Genomic DNA, 9,520 nt, shown 5'->3' on the forward strand with positions numbered 1-9,520 from the left:
TACATGATCATGATCTGGGTCAATGAGGGGCTTTAGAATTTAGTGCCCCATCACTTCTCAACCTAGTACTTTTAGGTAGGGGACTACCTATACGGCCCCATCCGAGATTTTAACGGACCTCTGGGTGCAACGCCACGGAACACCAACTATGATGCAATGGATCTGGATGTGCCCGATGGGGCAGTGTCCGATTTGGAAGTCGACCTCAACTTGATCATTGAGCTAAAGCCTCGATACATGGAGCCCATGGGGAGCTAGGTGGTAGTGGGGGTGCATCACTTTTTTAAATAACCTTCATAGTACTAAAGGAGTTAGGCTTACCCCAAGACCCTTTTAGAGATAGTTGTGGCCGTGCTTTTGGGTTGTTTTTGGAATATACATGTGTTTTATGCTATCCCTATTTGATTGGTTGAATGATTGTATTTCCGCTTCCACTTGTGCATAAGTCTCGGCGACGCCTGCTAAGACGTCGTAATCAAATGGCTTAAGAGAATGAGGGTTGTTGTGTACCCGAGGGTTAGGGCGTGTCATCCCTATTTGGTTGGTATCAGAGAATGGTCATTACACGGAGGATAAGGCATGTTGAGACCTTGGGATAGTTAGAAGAACACTTACGTTATGCATGTGATTGTTGATTGTCTTATTGGTTTATGGTTTTGAATTCCTAACTATATTTTTGGGATGGTGGAATCAGTTATTCTTAGTGCTTTAAGAGGAGTTTAGCCCATATTTAAGGATGCGTCGAAGAAGGTTAACTCTAGGGGCAAGCTGGTGCCCAAGAAAGGGTACAGCAGGATCTCAAAGTAGATGGGATTTCGCAAGCCCTATTGCTACCACCGTGGCTACCTCTGCTGCTCACAACGATGCCCTATTAGTTGGAGACGGGAGTCAAAGGTTGGTGGAGCAATTCATAAAGCTAAAGCCACCCCAGTTCACTGCAAAAGGCTATCCTGAGGTTGCTGCCTCGTCAATTAAAGGGCTGGAGAATGCCTTTGTGTTACTAAGGTGTAAAGATAGGAAAAGGTGACCTTAGCGATTTGCCAACTATAAGGAAATACTAATGACTAATGGGAGGTCACATGGGGAAGAGTTTTTCTTGAAGATACTGTCTTGACTTGGGGCATGTTTGCGGAAGCATTTAATGGAAGTACTTTTTCAAGTGTGCTCGAGAGCAAAAAATTGCTGAATTCCTGCAATTTCGTCATAACCACCTGTTCATCGACCAATTCGAGGCTAAGTTTGCTGAACTGTTGAATTATGCTCCAAGGATGATTGATGATATGGCAGATTGAGCTAGGAGGCTCCGAGATGGACTAAAGTAAGAGATTCGTAGCCAATTGGTGCCCTTAAATCTAAAAGATTATGATGAGCTTTATAAAAGGACCCAACTAATTGAGAGGGTGATGTTTGAGTGAGTAGCTGCATTTGAGTCGCGGTTCACTGCTAACAGAGACAATAATCGGTTCAAGAAGAGGTAGATGCATGAGAAAAACACTTGATCTCTCCCAATAGGAGGAATGATGTTAGAGAGCCGATGCACAATCTAAGCCATGGATGCCGATTTTGTGGCAAGTTTCATGGATCCGTACCATGCCACGCCTAGACAGGAGCATGCTTTTGATGTAGCCAATAGGGCCATCATGTACGAAACTATCCATAATGACGTCATAATTGGAATGGATTGGCTCAAAAAGTGACGAGCCACGGTGATTGCTTTAGTAATGTCATATAGTTCAACCCAGTTGGGGTTCTACTTTTGAGTTCATAGGGAATAGAGGTGGACAGCCTACACACTTAATTACATTGCTTGAGGTAGAATGGTTGCTAAAAGATGGTTGCCAAGGCTATCTGGCAATGGTTGACGATATGATCATAGAGAAGCTGACGTTAAAGGATATCATTGTGATATGAGACTTTGCGGATGTCTTTTCAAATGCAGGGATTGCTTGACAAGGGATTCATTCACTCTAGCACATTGCCATGGGGAGCGCCCATCCTATTCATGAAGAAAAGGGATGGACTATGCATCGATTACCGACAACTCAACCAAGTGATGATCAAGAACAAGTATCCGTTACAAATGATAGACGACCTATTTGATCAACTTCAAGGAGCTTTGGCATTGTCAAAGACCTAAGGATGGGTTATCATCAGCTAAGGATTAGAAAAGAGAATATCCCAAAACCACATTTGGAACACAATATGGCCATTATGAGTTTATAGCGACACCATTTGTGTTAAGCAATACCTCAGCGCTTTCATGGACTTAATGAACCGAGTGTTCAAGGTGTACTTGGATCAGTTCGTCATAGTCTTCATTAATGACATATTGGTGTTCTCGAATAACCTAGAGGAGCATGAACAACATTTAAAGATAGTATTGATGACCCTCCGAAAACACGCACTTTATGCTAAGTACACCAAGTACTAGTTCTAGCTCAATTGAGTAGCATTTCTAGGTCATGTAATATTAGGCGAAGGAATTTCTGTGGATCCAACAAAGATTGAAGCGGTCATGAATTGGCCAAGATTGACGATGGTGATTGAAGTTCGGAGCTTCCTAAGATTGGCTAGCTATTATCGGCGATTCGTGGAAAGATTCTCCGGCATAGCTACGCCACTGACAAGATTGTTAAAGAAAGAAGTGAAGTTCGAATGGACAGATAAGTCTGAGAAGAGTTTCCTTGCCTATCCCCCTAATTTCCTATGTGTACATATCAAATGCATTAATTGCTTGGACTTTCTTTCTTCATGAATCCTTCCCCTCCAAGCAAAATACTAAGTTGTAATGGATTGGAGGGATTTCAACTACAATGCTATTAATGGCAAGATCTTTCATTCTCTCTTTCCCCTCCCCTTTTGATTTGCATAGCACTCTCTCATTCTCTCTCTTCTCTCACTTTGCTCTCATTTCCTTCCTTTTCATTGAGCTAGTTGAATCCGCACTCCTCCATTTCCTCCCTCTTTGCAAGCCATTTTCTCGCATTTTTCCTCCTTAGATTCCACTCCACCATCCAAAGTGGAAGCTGATGTTCCTGCACTGCTGTCCTCATGATCGCCACCTCACTCTACTCTTTTCTCTCTCGGTTTGGACCATTGATGCTCGGAGAGTGCCGTCCAGCCCTGCCGTCGCCATGCCTCAGTTGTGATGCCACCACAGCCTCCACCATGAGCCGTTCAGTGTGTGATTGGCCACCACCACCACTGTCCAGCCCTCGCCACCCCTTCACCATCGCTCACCGAGCTTAGAACTAAGAGTGAGTGGCTTTCTAGCCCTTATTTAGGGTTGTGATTACACTTAGAACTAAGATTAGTATTAGATTAAGGTTAAATGATAATTTGGTTATGTGATAAGTAGGTTTAAAATACAGGTTATTGTAGTTTCTGATAGGTTATCGTGATAGATTATTGTAGGTCACGATAGGTTATCGTGATAGGTCATTTTAATATTCAATAAGTTATTATAATATGATATATTGATGTGTGATAAGTTATCATACTATGATATGTTGATATGAGATAAGTTATCGGATAGGTTATGTTGGCATGTGATAGGTTATCATAATAACTTATACTTAAAAACAATGACTGATCTTACCTTTGATGAGTGTTCTATATGCTTTGAGTTCTAATGGATTGGTGTATTGTTGGATGCTAAATTTAATTTTGGTGTATATTCATGAAATTCTTAGATTAGAAAAGAAAGAGTAAGTGTTTATGGAATTCAATAATCATGGCTTATTAGTATGCATATAAGGTTATATGAAAAGATAATATGTTAAAAGTGTTTAAGTGACGTTATGAAGTGATATGATATGAGATACAAGCATGACATGATTGTACGTGGCAAACGTTATTGCATATTGTACAAGTATTACACACTCTTGTTTCGGTTAATGAGAAATGTATAAAATGAGCTTGAGTGATGGTATACTTGTGCGATTATTTAAATATCATGATGCGTATGATTATGCGGGTGATGGAACCATCTTGATGCGCATGATTATATGAGACGATGCCCGATTAAGTTCGGATGCTCCCACGTTAACAAGATGCCGTTCACGAATAGATTTCAGAAAGAAGCTCCTCAACTAGAATGCCGTCCTGAGGCGTATGCGTACGCAAGATAATGTTGTGCTTGATGGGGGTGGGACGATACTTAATTATGCTGAAAGGCCACCGACCTTTGGGTTGTGGCCTTGAACGGTCGTAATAATCTGAACACATATGTGTGAAACGTGTATGAGAATATGTGTGAAATGTGTATGAAAATAATATTTGATTATGTTTGGATTATTATATGGTATTACTGCATGGGACATTGCATGTTCTTATCTCTGCCTCGCAAGTATGTGATTTGTTATGAAAATTATCTATGTGCTTATATTGTGACGGCCTCGATAAAGTGAAATAACCATTCCTATTAATAGTTAAGGCAAAGCAAGGACTTTGCAACTGATCTAACATCAATAGATCACTTACACGTTTAGGACAACTCTGAAGTGAATTTCCTCCCTACACGAGGATTATGGTGTTTATTGCCCGAGTTTTATCTCATTGTTGTTTATTGAAATGTTTTCAGGCCCTAAGAATGTCTGAACCTTATTGCTACATCCGATTCGAGGTCCCCATTGAGTAGAGCCATGAGGTTACTGAATATCCAACCGAGAGGACCAATGCCCATTATGAACGTTTCGTGACCACAATTTGGGTCGATGAGGGGCTTCAGAATTTAGTGCCCCAGCACTTCTTGACCCGGTACTTTTGGGTAGGTGACTACCTATACTGCCCAATCTGAGATTTTGACGGACCTCCGAGTGCAAGGCCAAACAACACCAGTTGGGATGCGATGGATTTGGTTGTGCCCGATGGGGCAGTGTCCAATTCGGTAGTCGATCCCGAGTTGATCATCAAGCTAGAGCCCTAGTACATGGAGCCCATAGGGAGCTAGGTGGTAGTGGGGGTGCATTACTTTTTGACATCACCCTCGTAGTACTAGAGGTGTTAGGCTTGCCTCGGAACCCTTTTGGAGATGGCTATGGCTGCGCCTTTGGATTGTTTTTGGAAGTGGCATACCGGGTGATGCCGTTGTTATGTTGCTTAGTTTGTCTAAAAATAGTTTGTATGGAATGATGTGGTTATGAATGTGTGTGCGCGTGCATGTATATAGGTATGTTTTCAGCTATCTCTGTTTGATTGGTTGGGTGATTGTATTTACGCTTCTGCTTGTGCATAAGTAAATGATAATACAAATGAGTCAATGACGCCTTCTAAGATATCACAATCAAATGACCTAAGAGAACGATGGTTGTCGCGTAAACTAGAATTAGGGCGTGACAAAGTCTTTCATAGGTATGCATGTAGTCTTTGGTCAACTTTCGTTTTTTTAGTGAATCTCGTTCGACGAAGTAGAAGAGTGACGCAATGATTCCGTCACGTTCCCGAGTGCCACGTCATAGTGATAAGGGATTACGTCGATGACTTTTTGGGGTCGGTTACGTCGACGACTTCACCAGTTAAGATTTGATGTGATTTTGATGGATGTATTAGAAAAGGAGTTGTCCGAATTGGCCCCACGTGGGCCCCACAGAGAAAGTCCAATTAATCCAGCCACTCGCGTGGGTTTAGGCCCTATCCCGGAAATGGCTAGACAGAGACGACCGCGTCATCATGGACAGGACTTGCGTCATCCTATGCGCTTTATGTTCTTGATCGTCATAGGATCGTCATTAGACACGGTTTTGATGGGACATTTGTGCTTGATTTCCCTACCACCACACGAGCTCACGTTTGTGGTTGAAAACGTAAGCTATTGCATATTCAAAAAATAAAAATAAGAATAATATGCTATTTTTGAAATCTTTGTATAAATCTATATCAATAAATGTTGGTCGCCGGAGGTGAGAGTTATGATGATGATGGTTGCTTGGCTAAGAAAAATGAAAGGGACATGGTTAGAGAAAAGAGGGAGGGGGAGAAAGGGGGAGGGGTAAGGAGGAGAATTTGATTTGAGATGTCAAGTTAATTTGCAATTAATGAAGATTACACATATGCCCATATTTCCAGGGATGGACCTTTTAATTTCTTCGCTCTTTGCACCACTCACTTTTTTTTTCCTTGCTAGGAAGAAAGGTTGGGGTTGGGAAACTAGCAGCCATTAGATCTCAAGATGCTATCATAAGCATCCCATATTTGATACGAAATATTAAAATTCAAAGAATGTAGAGATGAAGTTAATTTGCATCACTCGTGATTTAGATGGAACAAAGATGCATTTGGAGTTCTCTTTTATTCAAAACGCATTTGGTGTTTCCAATTTATCATATTGGTTGTGTAACGATTGGTTTGCCACCGTACAATAGCAAAAGCCACGTGCCATCTAGTTCTATATAATGGGGAATGGCCATGAATAATTTCAAAAAATTCTAAATTTAATTGAAGATGCAAAAGTTCCAAAACGTATGTTGCTATCACCCCAAAGGAAAAAGGCAGAACAAACAAAGAAGAAAGATAGAAAGTCTATAAGGACATAGATTTGTTAATTAGCCGCAATTTATTGTGGATCACATGATTTGAGTCATTAAAAATATCAGATTCTCAATATCTTATGGACCGGGTAATCTAAATAGCTTGTTCTACGAGTCTCAACTAATATCATTTGGAACCAAGCATTCAAATCATTAAGTATCATGGACTAAGCTTAGACAAGAATTTAACCTTACAACACTTTTCTCGTAAGTCAGAATGTTACAATGACTATTTATACTATTGAGATTGTCACTTTTGATATCTAGCCCCCTCTTTCTCATCGGGAAATTGGAAAAATTATTCAAAGAGTTCTAAATCTATTGTACATCTTCAGCTCTATTTTTATTTGATTAATATAATTCTAAATTTTTTGACCATTTTATAGTATAGTCCATCTAGCCAATTTAAGTTAAATTTAATTTACGTGATGGTTAAATTAGTGTCATCTATTTTATGTGACAAAGTTGGGGATTGACGTGGACGATCTTAAGTGGAATGACCCCAGCTTTGTAATTTTTATTAAAATTTCTGAATTGATCTTCTCTTCTTCTTTTTTCTCCCTATTCTTACTTTTTGGTGTTCATCATCTTTCTTCCACTGCAATGGCCAGCAAAGGACGCCGACCACAAGTGAGGGTCATGGCCCTCACTCAGATTTAGATGAGAGCCACGGTAATGCCCTAGCCTAAATCCGGGCGGCAAGGCTAAGCTTCTCTCTACTTTGGCTGTTGGCGCAGTCTCCAACATCGTTGCCCGGTAAATCATACGCTTCCCATGCATCCCTCTTCATCTCCCGAATAAACCCATTCCAATCACTGACCCGATTCACGCTTTGCTTGAAATTACGGGCTTGGGTATTTTGGCAGCGGTGTGAGGTGCGACGCCCCTAGTGGTAACCGCCAGTGGCGCTGCCACTGTGAAGTAAAAAGGGGAGAAGGGAGAAGATGGCGGGTCGGACAAGCAGGTCTCGTGGGCACCAGACCCGAGATCAAGATGGCTGAGTTGCGAGCAGAGCTCTTGAGGCAGATGAAATGATTATTTCGAATTCATTTAGTGGGGTTTGATAGGTGAATGGGGCTTTGTTATCGTTACAACAATACAGAATATCGACATATGCCATGATTCGATTGATTAACCATTATATTGTTACAAATCCTCTGTTTTTGGGTTTCAAATGCCCGCTTCTCTGAACACGCACCATTAGCTCGTTTAGACACGGGGCATATATCATAAAAGCGGACAAGCCCGCCTACAAAGGCGATGGAGAAGACGCCCTCGACTCTCTCGCCATGGCATTACAATCCAACCTGCAGCCATAACGCGGGCAGGAAAAATACCAAAAAATCCTAAACTTATTACGTTTGTGCCAATTCACTTTTGAACATTTCAATTATGCTAATTTAGTTTTAAAAATTTTCACAAATTGCCAATTGAATAATTTTGACCAATTTGATTGGAAATTACTAATATGGATGTTAGTTATTTTACATGGCACGGTCGGTATTGACATGAATAACATATACAATTTTTAAAAAATTGATTTTTTTTCTCCTTTTAATTAGGCCAACAAGTATCGTCGGCTTAGGCCATTGCTAGATTTGGGTGAGGCCCTAATCGGCCACAAGGGTACAAAGACCCTAGCTAATTCTGGGTGAGGGCTGCCTATCTCATGGCTAGCAAGGGTGGGTGTGAAGGCCCTTGCCCACAGTCTTCACCGCCCCGCCAGCTCTAAGTGAGGTGGCCCTTGCTTAGATTTAGTGAGAACATGGGTGAGGGTCGCGACCCTCACCGGCTAAAATGCAAGGGAAAAAGAGAGGAAAGAACATAAAAATTCAAAAATTAAAGTTGTCAATGTTAGCGCTGATTATGCCATGTAGGAAGGTTGACATCAATGTTAGCGATTTTCAATCAAAAGTGATTGGATGAATTTAATTGGCCAAATATGAAACTGTTTAAAAATAAATTGATAAAATTGAAAGATTTATGACTAAATATATACAATAATAATAGATTTACTTTTTTGGTACTTTTTCCTAATGCGAGCACTCAAAGAAGTCCTCCACCAGGGGCTTGTGGTAGGTTGAGGGCTGCCGGTTATTGTAAAGGCCTCGATGACCTTTGCTGACTTCCAATGATGGTGGGGGCGGTGAGCGGTTATTTTTGAGAAAATGAATAGTGAAGAAAAGAACAAAGAAAAGAATTAAAAAAATAAAAGAAAGTAAAAAAACTATAAAATGATTCAAAACGACGTCGTTTTTGTTGGAGTTTGACACATCGGATTATCAATTATGTCATGTAGGACGGTCGGCACTAACTAATCGTCATGTTAACAATATCAAGCATAAATTGACTGGATGGGTTAAATTGCAAAATTGTTAAAATGTTTAAAATTACACTAGCTAAATTGAAAAGCTGTGGACTTAAAGAGGCTATACAATCGATTTAAGGCTTTTGTGCACAATTTATTTCAAGAAACTATATAGTAAATCTCTTGTTATATCTCTTTTATTCACCAGCGCAAAGTTTCACTTAAAAAATGTCCATGATACATGTACAGACCTACAAACTTTTTCCGAAACGCCAGCAATATTGCTGATTTCTTACATAAACAAGTCTATGATTGAGACACATACTCGTTTTCATATTAAATAATCACCTATTTATACAGACATCAATATTTTATTTGAAGATTAATTATGTTCATTACATCGTTTCTAAAAGAGATTTTAGATAATCTGCAGTTTACGATAAAAATATATAATGATGACTCTTTTGAAGGGACACAATATGAGAGGATGATTGATGACACAGCAAGGTCAATTGCACTAAGGAGTCTCCCGTGGAAAGTATGCCAATTGCAATAGTGAAGATTAATATTTAATATTACCCCTCTAACTAAATATTAAAGAAATCAGATCCATGCTATAATCGTTGCTTTCGACTTTGCTACCTCAACCAGTCAGTCATTGACATTCATGCGCACGTATTTGCCC

This window comes from Eucalyptus grandis, chromosome 2 (assembly GCF_016545825.1).
Source record: "Eucalyptus grandis isolate ANBG69807.140 chromosome 2, ASM1654582v1, whole genome shotgun sequence".
Taxonomy (NCBI): domain Eukaryota; kingdom Viridiplantae; phylum Streptophyta; class Magnoliopsida; order Myrtales; family Myrtaceae; genus Eucalyptus; species Eucalyptus grandis.